Raw genomic sequence first — 19,908 nt, forward strand, 5'->3', positions numbered from 1 at the left:
ATCAATTATATTTGTATATATATGTATGTTTTATTGAGTTGTCGGTATTGGGTATTTACTGTCCCTCGGAATATTATTTGAATTTAGTTTTAAGTTTATTACCAACACTGTTAGGTAGGAGATTTAAGGTTTTCCTGTCTTTATTTTCTCTAAGTCTTCCTTCAATCTTATAATTATAGGTTAGTGGTTTTTTTTTATTATTGGGCCCGTAGTATTATCATTTGAGCCTTTGGCATGTTTATGCCCTTTCCTTTACTTTGTTAGGGTCAGCTTTCAGTATTAGGAGTCCTTGTGAGCTGTTATTTGCTCCTTGTATTTTGTGTATTTAATGTTAAGCTTCCTCACAAGGCTTATTTAGTGTTAAGTGTATTTTGTAATTAAATATTGTTAATTTTGTTCTGGTGTTTGTGTCCACATTCCTCATACCCTGTGTACTTTCTTACTGCCTACGATCTCTGTGATTATTGAAATATAAAGAACCTGTATTACGGCCAAAGGGGTCGTAACACTCAGTATTAACGTGCGTCCACACTACAGTAAAACGTCATAAACATGTCGGCTTCTCATCACATACACATCACAAACTGGTTGCATACAAGTCAATGACTTAACTGGTAATACTAAACAGTGTTTCAAACGATTATACAGTATTTGCCGTGGGTATGTTCTCCACTAATGTCACAGACTTGTTTTGCAACCTGTTTGCGATTAAGTAGGAAATAAGTTGCTAGCTTCGATCTCCCGGAATAAAAAAAAATATATAAAATAAAAAGCTTTTCTCTTCCTTGAGCAAAATCGAACGGATGGAACACACAATAATGAGAAGGAGAAAATTGTCTTTCTTTGTTTTCGATTCTCCTATGACTCGGGGACCAGTCAAGCATAAGGGATGTTAACACTCTCTCTCTCTCTCTCTCTCTCTCTCTCTCTCTCTCTCTCTCTCTCTCTCTCTCTCTCTCTCGGGATGGTTGGTGTGCCGTCTTTTCAGAAGAGTTTGAATCACACCCATAACTCGATAAAGGGATGAAAAAAAAAAAAACATTAAAGAAACGTGTATCGACACCTACATAGGCTGGTTCTACGTTACTGACGGAACACGACTGAAAAACAAACAACACGAACGCACGCGTGTGCACGTTAAGTAAAGCACAAACATCGAAACTAACTGTTGTTGTCAGTCACACACACAAAACAGGAGGCTTCGGTTACTGGTTCATTCATAAGCGATACAAAACTGAAATACAGAATGTTCTACGATTTTTGTTGGTCTGAAAATTGTATTGAGAGAAATATTGGTCATGAGATATAGGAGGAGGCCTATTATTTCTTTCTCTCTAGGAATATTAAAGTGAAAAAATAAATAAAAATGATTATATGCGACTTCTAAAATAAAACTATTCTAAATGAGAATTCTTTTCTTTTTATCCACTTTTCTCCTTATTTTCATTTAAAAGTAAACTCGTTGCCTTTGCAGAACCTGAAAGTTGATAAATAAGCAAAGCATTAAGGAGAAAAACTCTCTTGAATTAAAATCTGACGCTGAAAAGAACCTCAAGTAGTGACTACAGTGCACCGCATGAGGTACACTGACAGCACTAACTTCCCCTACAGAAATCAACGGAACTTGGATAGTCTTTCTCTGTCGCTCACGAGACAGACATTTCATGAACAGGTTTTAAAAATCTGAATACAAATGAAGAAGAAACAAGTTGCGGTTCCATATGACAGAGAAAGAGATGTAGATTGAGAATTTCAACCATGATGTACTGTGGAACAATTTGCATCAACCTTAAGTCTTACAGAACCCAATATTCCCGTGTTTTAAGACTTGACATTTTCGTGACAAAAATTAATTTTCCTCAGAAACCTTCTTCCCACTGGAAACCCCAAATGAAGTAAATTTAACTTATTTTCCAGTCGTATCTGCCACAGCATCTGACATATACTGATGGAGGACTCCACTGGAGGTAAAACTAAAAGGCGACGTCCTTCTCACGTCTCCAAAAATAAATGAGATGAATACTTAAAAGGATCAAAATACCTGTGTCCCTGGTGTAATAAATAACTTCAGAGCCTGACAACAGCTCATGGAAATTATTATTCTCTCTCTCTCTCTCTCTCTGTGTGTGTGTTTGTGTTCGTGTGTGTTTGTGTGTGAAATGCCTCTGCAGGTGGCTATCTTTAGCAAATGAGAGATGAACACGTGGTGACAGCTATTTAAATTCTTCTGTGGCCACATTACATTAGGAGGGAAAATACTAATTAATAAGTATACGCAAGCACACAAGATGGAATAAAAAATCACTCACTATGACGTTCGTAGATTGCGTATAAGGGTAAATTCATGTAAATATGTTCCTGAAAACCTGAGAACTACCAGGTTATAAAACAAACTTTAAATCTTAAAAAGTTAATATGAAAAAAAACGACATAAACAGGGAACTGGCAACTGCTTCCAAATAAGTCAAATACCAGAAAGCTCCTACGACGCGGCACCTTTTCATGAAACACAATACACAACGAATAAAGCTCAGCTGGTCTGTTAATTTGGACTTTTCATGATTCCTCTTTTACTACTTTCACCTTCACATTCACCTGTCTAATTCATCATTCTATCTTTCATCAAACTATGCCATAAACATCTAAAACCAGACACTATCATCCAGGAGAGAGAGAGAGAGAGAGAGAGAGAGAGAGAGCGCAACATCTAAACGAATACTCAATTCATAATTACTCTTGTCTTGACATCCTGCAACCACAAAGATTTAGAACTAATTTGTGGAGTAAAAAAAAAAAAGGATGATAATATATCTTCATGGATTGTTGAGCTTGAAAGGGTTATAGAGAAGCGTTAAAGCAAACCGGTTTCACAATAAATATCCTAAAATGGAAGAAAATACATAAACGAAATCAGGAAATCACAAAAAGTAAGAATACTGAAACATCTTATGTTTCTGTCGATTACAATTTCATTTTCAGCATTTATAGTTTTTATTTTGAAGGAAATTTAAAGTCGTTTACAAACATGAGCAACACTAAACTGTGTTCATTTTTTAATTAGAAATTATCCTCTATACTTTGTCATATTTATGTTCTTTAATGAAAAGAAAGTAGTTCCATGTTTCATCAGAATCTTGCAACTCACGAATGCTAAACAGGAATTCAGAATGAGCTCAACATTAAACCCTCATCTGAACCAGATTATTATTATTTCAGAGTTGGGGGAAATTGGCCAAAAAATAAATCAAAATAAAACATGACGACTAGATCAAGGAGACTCACTCATGTCAATTATGACCAGCCAGCTTCATTACTTTGCCATTGCTGATAAAATGAATAATTAGGCGCGCAAAAATATTTGGGAAAAGACATTTCCAAAAACTGTAGGAACGCAATCCGTTCTAGACACTCCTCATCAAATGTTCCAGTGTTTAAATATGGGTTTCATGGCAAAAATGAGTTAGAAGCTGAATTCAAGATAAACAAAGCATGTTTAAACAAAATTTGTTTAAATCAAACATGTTGACGTGTTCTGTCTGACACTAGTGACACCGAACTACCGTTCTTACTCAAAGCAGATTTAGCTAACGCACAAATTATCATAAATCGTTCATTTTTTCCGATAACTAAATACTAAGTCAAGTCAGCTTTCTCTCCATAAACTGCTCCATCGAATCAGCTTTCCCTTCACAAAGCAAATCTTACCCAAAGGCAGCGGTCATTTCCCAATGTGAGTTGAAGTAAGGCATCGTCACACCAACAGGCTCTTCCAGGGAATTCCAAACACAATCCAGCAAATCCCGTTCTTCCATTCCAGGCCCATGTTCCAGGCCACAGGGCGTGATGGAGCCTGGGATCCAGCTCTGATTCCAAGGACATGGTTTGGTCGTTTAAATGATAAAACTAAGCCAGGTTATGTTAGATAGGTTAGATTCGAGGGGGTAACTTGATGGGATATTGCATATCAATTTGTTGACGTATTTTCAAATAGTTATTTCTACAACATCGATTAGAGAAAACATTATGAAATCATTTTCAATGCAGCGACTTTTTCTTCATTTTAATCTACTTATACTTTCTTATCAACTTTATTAACTGCTGAAGAAATATGGTTAAAAACCGTCAAAACAAAAGAGACAATATCTGCATTAGCTTCACTACGCTCAAAGCCTTAATGATATCAGGCTCGGCCTAAAAACTGAATGACCAGCGTTCAATCCCCGATCCAGAAATGGAGTGAGTAATAAATATGTAATGCTCCATCTCTTAAAACTATTCCCGAAAACGATACAAATTCGTGTGGGAAAATCCGGTACAAGTCCTTTCAGAAGAATCGCCTGTCCCCGATAACAGAATATCGAGCAGCGACGAAAATCCAGTTATGATCGGGCGGCAATTCGTTCCAATAATGTTGCCATTGGCGTCATGTCAGCAGTTTCATTCAGAGTTGTAGAGGATTCGTTTTACGTGCCGTGGGGGAGAGGGGATACAAGAGGGGGGGAAGAGGAGGAAGAGGAACACGAGAGAGAAATGGAAGCGGAGCTAAATTTACTACCAACTGGTGGGCGGTGACGCCATGTTAACCATTCCGCTAATCATAACCGACCGTTTGAAAGACGCTTCTCATAATTCGGATGTTTATTGTTATTGTTTCTTTTGTTTGTAGTTTTAATTTTCCTTGGTAATCAATGTTTTTAAACGCATCGCCCTCAAACGCTCTTATACCCATATTTCTACTGGCCAAAACAGGTCTTAAAACCACACTCTCTCTAGGCCTATACACACCCTTCAAAACCCCTAGACCGATCCAAGATGGCCGAGACTGTCCTTTGCTTTCAAGGCAACGGGATCAGATGCTAAACGAATACAACTGATTCCTAAGCTCCAACAAAGTCCCTTTCAGCCTAAGAGGGATTTCCGGGGCACATTCCAAGGTCGCATTCCAGTTCCCATTCACGGAAAGGTCGCTTCATCTGAGCAGAAACTATAGTCCTTTCGACTTCAATCTTCGGTGGGATAAAAATTCCCTGATGGTTCGGTAACCTAAAATAAATCGTCGCAATGATAAAAACTGTTTTTTGAGGGATGAAAACTAGATTTCATTAGCAATGGGGAGAGGGGTAGTACAACCATTGTATCTCATGCGGTGCACTGTAGGCATTACTCTAGGTTCTTTGTAGTGTCCCTTCGACGCCCATCTGCGTACTTTCATTCTTTTTACTGCACATCCGTTCATATTCTCTATCTTCCATCTGATTTCTAACAACTGATTCAAAGTGCAACTGCTTCCGAGTTTTCCTCCCTTACACCTTTCAGGTCTCTCTCTCTCTCTCTCTCTCTCTCTCTCTCTCTCTTGTATCCTCAAAGCCTGCAAGGTACAGTGATGCTCAAATTTCATGTAACATGACTCCATAGGATTTCGTTCAAAATTCACTAACTGGCAACCTAGCATGCTCCATATTTATCTATTATTTCAGAGCGAAAACGCGATTATCGCACACAGTAAGGCCATAATATGGTTCATAAGAGTGAAATCTGTCAAATATTTCAAAACTGTAAGAAAATGTCATGTGTGAACAAATTTCAGAAAAACTCTCACGAAACATTTTCAAAACTTTCATTCACTCATCGCTGAAGCATTTAACCAAGACGAAGTCGCCATCAACCCTGCTCAAATGTTAAATAAAAAAACTAAAAAAATTGTCATAACATTAATAATGCTTCCAAAGCAAGCATAAAATTTGAAATATTCCTATTTCATTGCTTTTACACCTCAACACTGAAAAAAAAAATTAAATATTCATATATAAAAGTAGAATGCGCCCACCGATATCAACGTGTGAGGGGAGTATGTGCGACGTATGATTAGTGTTGGTGCAACAACAGCCTCCTGGTGTAACATAAGTAGGTCTACAATGAGTAGCGACCATGAAATTATCTTGGAAACATTTACTTTATATGTGTTAGAAGAATATTTGGATTTTCATACATAATTATTTGTTATATATATATATTAAATATTTCAAAAATGATGGCACAATAGCAAATATTCGCTTATGCAATATTCTTTTGTCAAAGCCAAGATATTATTCCTAGGACTAGGTGTTAGATTTCTTTACTTTGCACTTAACATTCACATCTCTCTATTAACAATTTCTGGCCAGAAAGCAATTGAGGTTATCTACAAATTATTGCACCTCAAGTTACCTTATGAAATAATTAATTATACATCAAAAGTGAGGAGAAGGACTTTTAAGAAAATAGTATTTTAAACCACTTGAAAAACGTGTTTAATACGCCTTGATATTAATACTTATGATATTTCAATTGATAGCCATCTTCTACATATAACCAAAATCATCATCGTCTTTTATTCTTCAAAGAACAGGTAATCTCTACAAATAAAAACATTAGTAACAGATTACATCTCAGAAGTCTTAGATTATTTTTTTAGACCTATAAATCATCTTGCAACATACAGGCAGCTGAAACACAGCCTGAAACTTCAACATTCAAAGAAAACATGTTTTAATTGATATTCTTGCTTTGAAATTGTTGTTATGACTGTTGGTTGAGCTTATTATGTCTAATGTCACAATGCTGCAGACGTGGTTATGTTGACCAGTCCGAGGAGCATGTTAAGTGTGCTTTCATTGCTGGCACCGCTAACTTGATCACACCGCATTCTGAACTGAACAACGTTAAAAAGAGAAAAAAAACTTCAAATCACACAGATTACGAATTATACCAATGCATAATAAGGAAAATAGGGTTAGCTGTGAATTCGCAAACTTTTCGACATGTGTGATATTACGAATAAAAAAAAAGTCTAAAACTACTTGGCAACGTCACGTTGAGTCTGAGAATCTGGACGATACAAAAAGAATCATTTCGCGTGAGATTTGAGCACCACTGTGCGCCAAGTTCACAACAAAACCCGAGTTCGATTCCTGAACAGGACGAGTGGGACTCATAGTCTATTTCTTTAAATATCCAGTGCGCCTCTGTTAACCTAAGAACTGAGTTATAAACCTGGCTGTTAGACGACTGCTGAAGGTCGCAGCTGGGTTCGAAAGAGAGAAAGGGGAGACAGAACATTAGACATGAGGTTCGGAATATGTACCTCGTCGGGAGGACCTCGAAGAGGTAGTTTGTCATATTTTGACTTATCCCTTCCTGATGGACAATATAGAAGAGAAAAAAAAGGTAAACAAAAGTTCTTTGTTGATGACGAGAGAACAAATTTCTAGCTCTCATCACAACAACAAGGAAGAGTAGTGGAACAGTTGACTTATCTGATAAATAAAAAAAAAATAAAACTAATGGCTCCGAAACACATTATACTCGAATTACCTAATTAAGACAATATAAGCAGAAATTACAAGCCATCTGTGTTGTAATATAATGAATATCAGTCTCTATTCAGATCTAATTACTGACTATCATCAATATTCACGAAGTCCGAAAATTTTACCCATCTCACATACCGATAATTTCGCTGTGTGGATTCTCACGCATGCGCACAAGACACCGACGAATTCGAAGAGATTCGGGGAGATAAATCTCGCTCAATGAAGAGAGGCGGTGACAGGTCTCGATGAGAGCACAAGAATGATGTAATCTGGAATTGTATTTTAACTTCAAGACAATAACTAAAATATTTGCGTTCAAAATACATTTTTCCCCTCCTTGCTTTTTTGAAAGACTTATCTGATAAAATTTAGCGAGATAATTTGTTGCCAGAATCCCTCCCTCCCACCGAGTGTTCGGTCTGATTTCATTTACGTCAACAATAAGATTCTGATGAAGCGTCAGTCATTTTGAAAGTTGCTTCAGTTGCCCTCTCTCTCTCTCTCTCTCTCTCTCTCTCTCTCTCTCTCTCTCTCTCTCTCTCTCTCTCTCTCGTGACAGTCACCCATGTAAGGAATGATAACTTTCCCCTTTATTTATTCTATCCCTAAAAACTTAATGAATTAAAAAAATATTTTTAAAGATCGAATTTCATAAGGTTAAAAATGGTCCTTCAAAAATCGGGAAAAAGCCTTTTAACTCCCACTGGAAAGGAACAAAAGTGTGTGTGAAAGAGAGAGAGAGAGAGAGAGAGAGAGAGAGAGAGAGAGAGAGTGTGTGTTTGGAATGCAGCATGCATATATAAATTCATACTAGACTTCGTAATAGGTTCTACGGCATCAAAGTGACAAACCTTGCAATGACAAACCAGCCATTGACAAAGATTTCTGCCCTTAAGTATAAAAAGAAAAAAAAACAACATTCCACCTGACGGATAAAAAAAATAAAATATTTGCTCTTGAATCAATGCAACTCGATCTTTTTCACAATATATATAAATAAAAAAAAAAAGCGGGAGATGGGGGAGGAAGGGAGAGGCAGAATAAATCCAATTTTGAGGAACGAAAGTCACACACGAGAGAATAAAAGTAAAGAAGAAGAGAAGTCCAATTGGATCCACCGCTTTTCTTCTTCAATTCGGGGAGGAATTTCCACCGCTCGATATCCTCGCCTCTCTTCAATACAAAGTCGGTTTTCATCTAAAAGCCTTATACAAAATAAAGCGCATTTATAAAGACCTACAGGGTGAAGCAAAATGAAATTCCAGAGATCTTCAATAACTGACATCCAAAGCTGTCACTGTATCCATCCGAGGGAAGATTCAATTGTTCAACAGAAGATTACAATTTTCATGCAATACAACAGAACTGTTTAAAAGCCAACCAGTTTCTGAGAGAGAGAGAGAGAGAGAGAGAGAGAGAGAGAGAGAGAGAGAGAGAGAGAGAGAGAGAGAGAGTTCAAATAAGCAAAAAGAAAAAAAAGAAAGGGAAAGTTCAGCAAGGTAACACAAAATCAATTTCCAGAGATCGTTCATAATTGCCACCAAAGACTGAAATATTCATCACTGTATCTATACGATGTTTGATTTATTTGTTTAACATGCAAGCACAATTTTCTTGCTGGAATGAACCTAGCAGTTTAAAAGCCACTTAATTGCTGAAATAAAAGGAGAGAGAGAGAGAGAGAGAGAGAGAGAGAGAGAGAGAGAGAGAGAGAGAGAGAGAGAGAGAGAGTTATTTTCTGTTTTTATCTATATGGTCACAAGATCTGTTTGTAAGAATATTCATAATTTCAGTTCATGTACAGATCGTTTTAGTATTTTAACTAATTTAACGTAGCCTATGTCTATTGCACACTTTTTATAGGCCTACCACTACTCAAAAAACCAATTAAAACTAAAAAAAACTCAACAGCAATTATTTAACACACCTGTGGTAAAGAAAGCCACGTTAACACAAGTGAAAAATGTTAACGATAAAATTAATTTTAAAAATTTACCAAAGGAAAAAAATAAACAAAACGGCTAACCAGAGTCTGTCTCTAAACCATAAGGCGAGCGTCAGGTCACGTGACCTTGATCCCACAGATCAAGATTCTTTACAAAATTCAATAAATAAATACAAATAAATAAAACCTTATATTATAAAAATAGGGTTGTGAAACAAAATAGGAACCCACATAAGTAGCCAGAGTATGGCTTAATAAGTCATCAAAAAATGGTCACTAATAAAAGTCCGATTCGTTGCAGGAAAAATCTGATATTTCCTTTTTTTATGAATAAATAAAAGGTAAATCAATTAATATGCGGTTTAATATTGAAACGCCAAAGGTTTCGGTAGGCTAAAAGGCCAAGCACTGGGGAACACACTCGGCCACTCACCGCCGGACTGGAATATGGAATTTAGGCTTGAAGCCAAGCACTGAAATCCAAAGGATTATTCAGCGCTATAATGACTTTGGTTTGAAATGCATGTCACTGAATTTATGAATTAATGCATAAAATAGTAAATTATTTTTAAAAACTACAGTAAAAATGGACATTTGGTCAAAATTGAATTTGGTTAAACCTGGTATCCTCCATGTAAAATTGTAACTTTAAATTTATGATATGCATACAATCTTAAGTGTAAAAACGGTACAAAATAAAAAATAAACATAAAAATACTTGTGACTTTAGTTTGTTAAAATTTCAGTCGGTGACTGGAAGTAGAGAACTAACCTTTGTCTTGTGCTGGATAATCGTATGACGCGCTGGTTGGGAGTTTCCATCAAGTCGATCATCTGTATTCAACATGTTGGTGATGTGCACGCGCACGTGTGTGTAGCAAGTTCCAGATGTATTTTTACGACATGTTCTACTGCATTGTGGAAGTACACTGATTCTATATACAAGCTGTCAAAAAATCCATCTTTTAAAAGACCCACCTCCCCTTTTCCAGAACTAACTCCTTTTCCAAGATCCACCCCTCTTTACTAGGACTTACCTCTCCTTTTCCAGGACTAAACCCTCCTTTTAGAGGACCCACCTCTCCTTTTACAGAACCCCTTCTTCTCTAGGACACCCCACTTCCTTTCCAAGACACGCCTTACTTTTCCAGGACGCACCCCTCCTTCTCCAGGACAAACTCCTCCTCTTTTCGGACCTATCCGTTCTTTTCCAGGACCTTTCCCCCCTTTCCCGGAGCCACTCCCCCTATTCCAAGGTTAACCCCTTCTTTTCCAGGACCACCCATCCTTTTCCAGGACCCATCCCTTCTTTTCCAGGACCCGTCTCTCATTTAAGAAAACCCATCCCTCCTTTTAGAAGACACACCTTCTTTTCCATATAACACAGCCCTTCTTGTCCAGTACCCACCCTCCTTTTCAGAACCCACTTCTCCATTTCCAGGACCCACCCCTTCTTTTCAGGACCCATCCTTCCTTTTCCATGACCTACCCCACCTTTTCCAGAACTCATCACATCTTTTCCTGGATCTACCCCATCTTTTCCAGGAATTGTCCATCCTTTTCCAAGACCAACCCTTCCTTCTCCAGAGCCCAGCCCTTTCTTTCCAAGCTTCCTTGCGCAATTCATAACCGTCTTCCAAAATATTGTGGCCTTTCCATTCCATTCGGAGGCTGAGACCCTCCCTTCCACATGGCTTATAAATCTCCTGGGTGCCTCGTTGTTGTCAGCAATAAAACCCGACCCCTCATCTGACGCTGCTGACAGCATGTCCACCGCCTTCCATATTGGATTTTATTAAAACCCCCTCTCCCTCCTCCCTCTCTCCTACCAACCCCTTCCTAACCCACATCCCCTCCCGCCTTCGTCTCGGGGCGGAAATATTGGGGAATTCGAAGGGACGCTTCGCTTTATATTAAAGGATGCTGGATCGATGGGGAGGCCGTCTTTTTAGAGTAAATGTGAAAATATTGACAAAATGAAAATATTTTCTCTATTGTAGTCATGACAGTTTCTGTCAGATATATAGATGAAAATTTGGGTTGCATCTGAATTTAAGATTTATTTATCCAATTATAAATAAATATAGTTCTTTATTTGTTTATTTATCTATTATCATTCCTATTTATTCTGAGGACAGACAGGCTAATTAGAGTCAGACATACAGTATAGTTTAAGCAAGAAATCATGTACAGTTTTTCTTATTGTGTTTTAGGATGAGGATTCCCATATACATTATCCTTCATCCCTCTGAGAATTCCCTTGCATACCTATTTTAGCATTTGTCCCAAATTGTAGCCCAAGTATACATTGCAATCCGTCACACTCAGGATACCAGACTAATTACTCGTTCTCATAATAACGAGGAATGCAACCAATATTTTGCTTAATCTCTCTGTCTGAAGCATAAACATGAATCAGTTTTATACCTACGAGAGAGAGAGACTTACATCAATGAATACTAAGAAGGGGAGATAACACGAACTTTTTGATCAGTGTTATAAATTTACCTTCCATGGACGAAGGGAAACGCCGATTAAATCTTCACAAGACATTCGATAAGGAACTATCCAAAGACAAAACGAAATGAGAGAGAGAGAGAGAGAGAGAGAGAGAGAGAGAGAGAGAGAGAGAGAGAGAGAGAGAGAGAGAGTCTGAAAAAAGCAAAGAAAATGCCATCATATAATGATCAAAGGCTCATTAAACTGACAAATCCTAATAAAAGATAATGATCTTCTTTTTTAAAAAAGTCAGTCAGTGATGCGGAAAATATTCTGCTTTTCCTAGAAAAGAAAAGATTCGAAAGAAAATGAGAATAAAGTGGATTGTCTATATTGGCAGAATGAGGCTGAAGGAAATGAAGTCACAAGGCTTCAGAATGGACACTGACACTTGGGAAGATTGTTATGACACCCGTCACCTTGCAAGGGAGAGGGGGGAGAGAGGGGAGGGAGAGGCGGAAGGAAAGGGGAAAGAGAGCCCCCCTACCCCTAAGAAAAAAGTTGACCAACAAAGCAAAGAAGTGTCATGGGAAAAGAGGCTTATAAGACATTGGTTCTTGATGTTTATGCAATCAGCTGTTTAATCAAAACTGACAATCAGCTGTTTAACTAAAAATTAAAATAAGCTGTTTTAACTAAAGAAGACAATCGGCTTTTCCTGGCCAACTCCCCCCGACCTCTTCTCTCTCTCTCTCTCTCTCTCTCTCTTCATCTCTCTCTCTCTCTCGTACCCTGTAGAAAGCATCTAGTTCATAACTGGACAACCCGAGTACGATTCCTGAACCGGACGAAGGGTGGGGGGTGGGGGGCGGGTGAGAATGTTGATTGGTGGGTTCCCTAAAAATAAAATGCTCCTCTATTGACCTAAGTAGTGAATTATATACCAAGCCGTTAGACGACTGTTGAGGGTGGCAGCTGTGTTGGAAAGAGAGAAAGGGCCTGGAAAGGGGAGACGCGAGTTTGACTGTTCTGTCGAAATGAGTACCTCGTCGAAGGGCCTCAATGAGGTAGTCTGTCACATCCTGACTTTTCCCTTCCTGGTGGACAATATCCAGGAGAGAGGAAAGAAACATCGCAAAGTAGAAGCCATCGGAGCTGGCATATAATGAGCATCAGTCTCTATTCAGATTTGATTTACGAATGTCTTCAATGTTCACGAAATCTGCAAATGTTATCCGTCTCAAATACCGATAATTTCGCTGTGTGGATTCTCACGCATGCGCACAAGACATCGACGAATTCTAGGAGATTCGGGGAGATAAATCTCGCTCAATGAAGAGAGACGGTGACAGGTCTCGATGAGAGAAGAAAAATGACCAAAGCGCTTAGGTTTTTCAAGCACACTTTTCTTGTGGTCCCTGGAATTTTGTTTCAACTTCAAAATATGTTTTCTTTTTCTAGAATTTATTGACAGAATGACTGACTTAACAAATCCCTCCCTCCCTCCAGAGTTTTCAGTCTGAATTCTCTTATGTCAATAACAAGATTCTGATGAAGCGTCAGTCATTTTGGCTCTTGCTTTACTTTTGGTAAGCTTCTGTCGGGACAGAGAGCTGCAAATAGAAGAATAATATGAGGCTGCTTGAGTCTCTCTCTCTCTCTCTCTCTCTCTCTCTCTCTCTCTCTCTCTCTCTGAGTGAAAAATAACCCGTGAAAATATGAAAACAGGTCAAGGGTCACAGGCCGCAAATCAGGGGTCAGTGGACAGCCCTCTTTAGCATCTCTCATAAATCACTGACGACAGAGAGGAGGTTTAGAGGGAGGGTTACTGAGGGGGGGTGGGAGGTAGGGTTTGTATGGCAGCTAAGGGAGTGGGAGGGAGGGAGTGGGTGTTAATTAGAGAGGTGGTTCATGGTTGGGAAAGGGAAAACGTGGGGGGGGGGCGATCGTGGAAAGAGATCGTGCAGTGGAAGAGAAAGGGGGTTATGGCACAGCAAAGGTGGTTTCAACGTTTAAAGAATAAACACAGGATTTATTTATTTTCCTTTTACTTGCTCATTTATTCAATCTATTTAGTCTCCTTTTTATATCTGTTAAAGTTACTCTCACGATTTTATTTCGAAAGGAGGCAACTTTGAGAAGCTCATTCCCAACATCAATGCCCCTTCAACTTAGTTAATAATAATAATAATGATAATAATAAAGAAAAAAAAATAATAATAACAATCCCTGGCTTTCTTACACTTAAATTATCAAAGTATAATCTTTAAGAACTAACAATATACTTCAGTAGCCTCATTATACAAAGCCAATTAGGTCCGAAGAGAGAGAGAGAGAGAGAGAGAGAGAGAGAGAGAGAGAGAGAGAGAGCGCATGTTTGGAACACGCATGCGTATAGGAACTCTTATACTGGATTTCCTAATAGAAACCTGGGGGCAGACAATTAAACAACAACAAAGATTTCTGCCCTTAAGTAGAAATGATTTTCCCATCGGCTGTGAAAAAAAAAAAAAAATTCCACCTGACAGATAAAAAAAACTTTTTTTCGCAGATATATAATTATAAAAAAGGTGGAGGCATGAGGAGAAAGGGGTATTCAGCCTAAATTCAATTTTGAGGACCGAATGTCGTACAATAGAGAAAGAAGAAGAGAAGGTCAATCGGATCCAACGTTTTTCTTCTTCCTTCCATAAAATCGGGTTGGAATTTCCATCGCTCGTTGTTCTCGCCTCTCTTCAATACAAAAAGTCAGCTTTTCCGGGAAATATATTGAAAATGAATGAAGTGCAGTTTTAGAGATCTACAGGGTGAAACAAAATGGAATTCCAGAGATCTTTAATAACTGCCACATAAGACTGTAGCACTGCTTGCATACGAGGTGAAATTTAACTGTTCAAGATACAAGAAAAATTTACTGCAATCCAACTAACAGTTTCAAAGCCAAGTAACTGTTGAAAAAACTCGAAAGAGAGAGAGAGAGAGAGAAAGAGAGAACTAAAATAATCTGGCTAATATTACTCCGAGAGTCCAGTAAACGTCAGTAATTTAAGCAACACAGAAGCATTTTAATTGGACTGCAATTATTGTTTCACTTGAAAAACCTCCTTAACTTGAAAGAAGAAAACCAAGACTTTAATATTAACTCATCAAATGTCCACGCTTGGGTAGTAATGGTCAATGGTAGCAAATATGAGAAGTAGTAGTATTAAATGGTGGTAAATATGACAAATAGTATGCAGTAAATCATAGTAAATACGAGTAGTAGTACGTAGTAAATAGCAGTTAATCTGCCCTTGAAAACCCAAGAAATCATGAATGAATGTCTCTTTGTCATGAATAAAAGTGTCTTCGACACGCAATGACGCAATAACGCTTCTTTCGTTCATTGAATGAGAGAATGAATCAACTGCAGGGGGAACACAGAGGCTGGAAAGAGAGAGAAAGGGGCAGAATCAGAGGCTTATCACCAAACGCCCCATCCAGACGGGACCTGGAACGATAATGATAAGGAGTCCCTCAGTCATGATCAATGGTGACGTCGGGAGGTCACAATTTAATTATATTTTCACTCCTCCTCATAATAAACTCTGGGAAGTGTTTGCGGTGGGGGGGGGGGAGTAGTTTGCTGTTTGATCTGGTACGCTATCAACCACTAACCAAAGTCATTAAATATGGTGATTATAAGATCTCTCTCAGAAGTGAAGACAAGAGACATTCCAGAAATGGTCTCCTTTCGCTGTTTGGAATCAGGATTCAATCCTGGATATGTTTAGACGAACCGACGAAGGATATTATAGAGAGAGAGAGAGAGAGAGAGAGGTCAAATCCTCCATTATCTCGGCCAATGAGGTTTTAGGAAGCTCAGAATTCGGAATGAAAGCGTCAAGATTTCTATTTCAGGCTTAATCTGATTCCCGAGTTCCAATATTATTCTTTATTTCTTTAAAACTGACGACGAATGGGAGTTTATTCTCTTCAGTTCTTTGTCCCGAATTAAAAGAAAAAAAACTAGAATTGGATAAATGGACTTAAGGAAGGCATTAATAATTAATTATTCCACAAATGAAGAGGATTTGAGAGAGAGAGAGAGAGAGAGAGAGAGAGAGAGAGAGAGAGAGAGAGAGAGAGAGAGAGATTCTCAAAGGCTGTATGGAGTAGCCTCATGGATCACATGGAACTGCTACTGAAACATGATCTTGGAGAGGAGCGCCTTGTACTTGTAGAATTCAATCTGCTATCTAGTTTAGCTCCCTCTACCCATCACTGAAAACTTAATATTATTCAACAATTATATTAACTAAATATCATAAAAATATGTTTTTATTCATGTGAATAATCCACGATATCTTCTGCAGTTCCCACACATCGAGTCTCCGTCCGCTGGGAAAGGTCCCACTTCATCGGCTGACATCTCTCTAGATTTCCCCCGTTTATGTAGGTTGGCAATTAAATCCAAAATACTTGGGAGGAGCCGAATAGGGTGTGCATCTGGGTAGGGGCAGGATGGAGGAATAATTGGGCCTTAGGAAGAGGGGAGGAGGAAAAGTCGGGAACAAAGGGAGATATTCCTCGTTTACCTCAGCTGAGGCAATTTGGGGAGAGTTAGAATTCGTTAGTGAGGCCTTGAACATACATGACATGGTTAGTCTCTCTCTCTCTCTCTCTCTATTGTTTCTAGCCCTGACTTTGTTCATCGATAAAAATGCCAAAGTTAAAGATTTAAAGCGAAAAATTATGAAAATTTATTTATAACTTGAACAGAAAGTAATTGATAAAGCTATACTTTACTATATTACTGTAGTTACTCTGATTTCTAAATAATGATGTTATGGCTAACAATAAAAATAAGCAATATCAAAATAACTCATGCGACTACAAACAAGTAAATAAAGCACTTATAGAATAAATGTATAACTTGTGAAGTAAAATAAAAAAACTAACATTATTACACATCTAATTAACGATTATATCATTATCACATTAATGATGCCATTAGAAGTTCTACATACCAGTCCTCAGTTGGTGGGTAATAAACGTTCTTTATGAATGGTATTAATGTCCACTAATTACATTACTTATATCTCTCTCATCTATACTATATTATTCTTTAAGTTATTCTGGCGTCAAGCAAAAATTCATTATTTAGCACCAGAAAGTAAAGCAACAGGAAAAATAGAATGATTTTCGGTCAAAAAAATCTATTATCCTTTTCATTCCTTAATACTCAAACTTCCACCTTTTGATTTCTTGAACTTCCTCATAGGAACAGTGATGAAGGGCTCTCCCCTTCTCCTCAAATGTGACGATCACCTGGGAACCGTTTCCTATGAAACTGAAGAAAGATGTTGATTCTCACGAGAAATCACTAGAGAAGGTGATTAGTGTTCTTATTGCATAGGAAGCTTCAATATTGGTGTCCATCAGCGTAGCTTGGTGCAATCGAATTTTAAATGGTCTGGGATTAGTTATATGTGGGATTTATGAACAATTGCGAGGAAATGGATGGAAATACACGAATGATACACAAACCAATCTAAACGCAATTGCATTCTCTCTCTCTCTCTCTCTCTCTCTCTCTCTCTCTCTCTCTCTCTCTCTCTCTCTCTCTCTCTCTCTCTCATACTTTTAATGGTAACATATACAGTATTTATGAAGTTCAGTATTTTTCAGAAGAAATGACTAAAATAAATAAAAAAATGGAAAACAAACGACTAGATATAGTTGAAATCCTTACCACAGTACCTTAAGTAATGCCTCGATAAATCCACAAAAGAGAACATACCTGAAATAAAAGAAAAAAACAACTTTAGAAAAAAGATATGACATCAAATTGCATAAATTATTTGACTCTGCCTTTTACCTTGTTATTTTTTGCTTTCATCGTTGTCCTAAATTTGCCTTTCCTCAGAAAAAACAAAGACAAAGGGAAAGCTGAATATAGCCTCTTCCCTTACACTCCAAAACAAAGGGGAGAGAGAGAGAGAGAACCCAGTTATATGATCTACATAATAACAAGGACTTAGTCCTACTGTTCTTATTACTATACAAACAAAAAACAATTCCCTACTCTTGACAGAGGCCTTTAATTTATGTAATATACACAAGAGAGAGAGAGAGAGAGAGAGAGAGAGAGAGTCAGGCGCGCGTTTGTACCTTATATTTCTTTCCTCGTCACCTGACTTCAAGGTTCCATATGTACCCGAATATTTGCTGCTGTTTTTTCGTTGTTATGGATATTTGAAGGTTCTGGATTTCTGTCTTCTCCCTCGAATGGTTACAAGAAGAAGAAGAAGAAGCAGCAGCAGCTTCGGTTTCCAATAGGGAAAGCGTCGGTATTTGAGAGTTCGTCTTCCTGTTCTCTTCTTTATTTAGAAATAGTTTGGACCGAGACACAGTTAGTCCATTCGCCTCTCTCTCTCTCTCTCTCTCTCTCTCTCTCTCTCTCTCTCTCTCTCTCTCTCTCTCTCTCTCTCTCTCTCATAGGCTGAGGAAGGCAGGACTTAGCCATCAGCCCAGTTGTTATGTTCCATTCATTCATTCATTCCTCGAGATGATTCAACAAAATGTTTATTATGAAATGTTTGAGCAACTGATAAATATAAAGAGAAAATATAGTCCAGTGAAATTATCATAAATTTTGTAAAATAACCGACTTTCTTTCATGTATAAACTAACTGAGCATGTATGGGAACTATTAAAACATCATCATAAGTTTTCTATTTATCAAGAGTTGTGGTTATTCTTATGGATAGTTAATTTTTTGCGGATATTGTGTCAATTTGTTGCATGGAGAGAGAGAGAGAGAGAGAGAGAGAGAGAGAGAGAGAGAGAGAGAGAGAGAGGGGGGGGGGGGGTGGCCGGCGTGTTTACTTATTCCAACTCACCCTCCCTCAAATTTGAGTAAATCCTCCAATCGGGATCCGGGCAACGTCTGGGCAGTTTCATTCCATGAAGAGATCTCGAAGGAGGAGGAGGAGTCGGTGCTCGTTGTTGCCATCATTGAAAATTCCGAGGCTGTGGTCACTTTTATGGCCTCAGGCAAGATTAGTTTAAGAGGCTCACCCCATTTCGGGGGACAAATTGGCTCTACGTGATTTCACCCTTTTGAAGATAGTGAGTCTCTGTGTGTGTGTGTGTCTCTCTCTCTCTCTCTCTCTCACACACACACACACACAAAAGGAATCTCCTTCCGTGACACTTAATCTTCCTTTGTTTTTCCAAACTGCAGAGATTGCAGCGGATTCAAAGAAGATTTTAAAAGCCCGAAGCTCTAATGCCCTCTCTCTCCTCAGGAAGGGGATTAATGAGATTATCAACGAGATTATTTAGAACCTCATTAAAAGAAAGAAAAAACTAAGTTCTTTGATGAAGAAGGTGAGGTGGAAGGAGAGACCGACCCGAAATGTCTTCAGATTATTCAAGGTGTCAGTGTCAGGTGGAGTTTTGCCTGCGTGGAGTCTCTCTCTCTCTCTCTCTCTCTCTCTCTCTATCACACACACACACACACACACACACACACACTCACAGGTTTTTTGTCGAGCGGGTACCATGTAAGAAATTATCTCAAATCGTGGACGTGTTCAGTAGTTTTCCTGTCATGTCCTTACAGACCTTACAGACCTTCCATCTTGTTCGGGTTACCCCAGGTCCCTCAGTGTGAGGCACCTCTAATGTCTACCAGAGTGTTGCTAGTGCATCTTCCGGTATATTTTGCATCTTCCAATCTTGGATGGTCTGGGATGCAGCTTAGATATTTGTCGAGCTTATTCTTAAACAAATCTACGCTCACTCATGATATATTCCTCAGATGAGCTGGCAACGCATTGAATAGACGCTGCATTGTCGATGATGGTGCGTAGTGGATTAATGTCCTGAGTGCTTTCCTTATTTTTCCTGGTATAGTTTTGGGGGCTATTAATCTACCTCTGCTTGCTCTTCTGATATTTTTAGCTCCATGATGTTTTCGGCAATTCCTTCTATCTGTTTCCATGCCTGAATTGTCATGTAGCGTTCTCTTCTCCTTTCTAGACTACATAATTTTAAGGATTGTAGTCTTTCCCAGTAGTCAAGATCCTTAACTTCTTCTATTCTAGCTGTAAAGGACCTTTGTACTCTCATATTTGTGCAATATCCTTTTGATAGTGTGGGTGCCATATCATATTGCAATATTCA

The sequence above is a fragment of the Macrobrachium nipponense genome, chromosome 25 (assembly GCF_015104395.2).
Source record: "Macrobrachium nipponense isolate FS-2020 chromosome 25, ASM1510439v2, whole genome shotgun sequence".
Lineage (NCBI taxonomy): Eukaryota > Metazoa > Arthropoda > Malacostraca > Decapoda > Palaemonidae > Macrobrachium > Macrobrachium nipponense.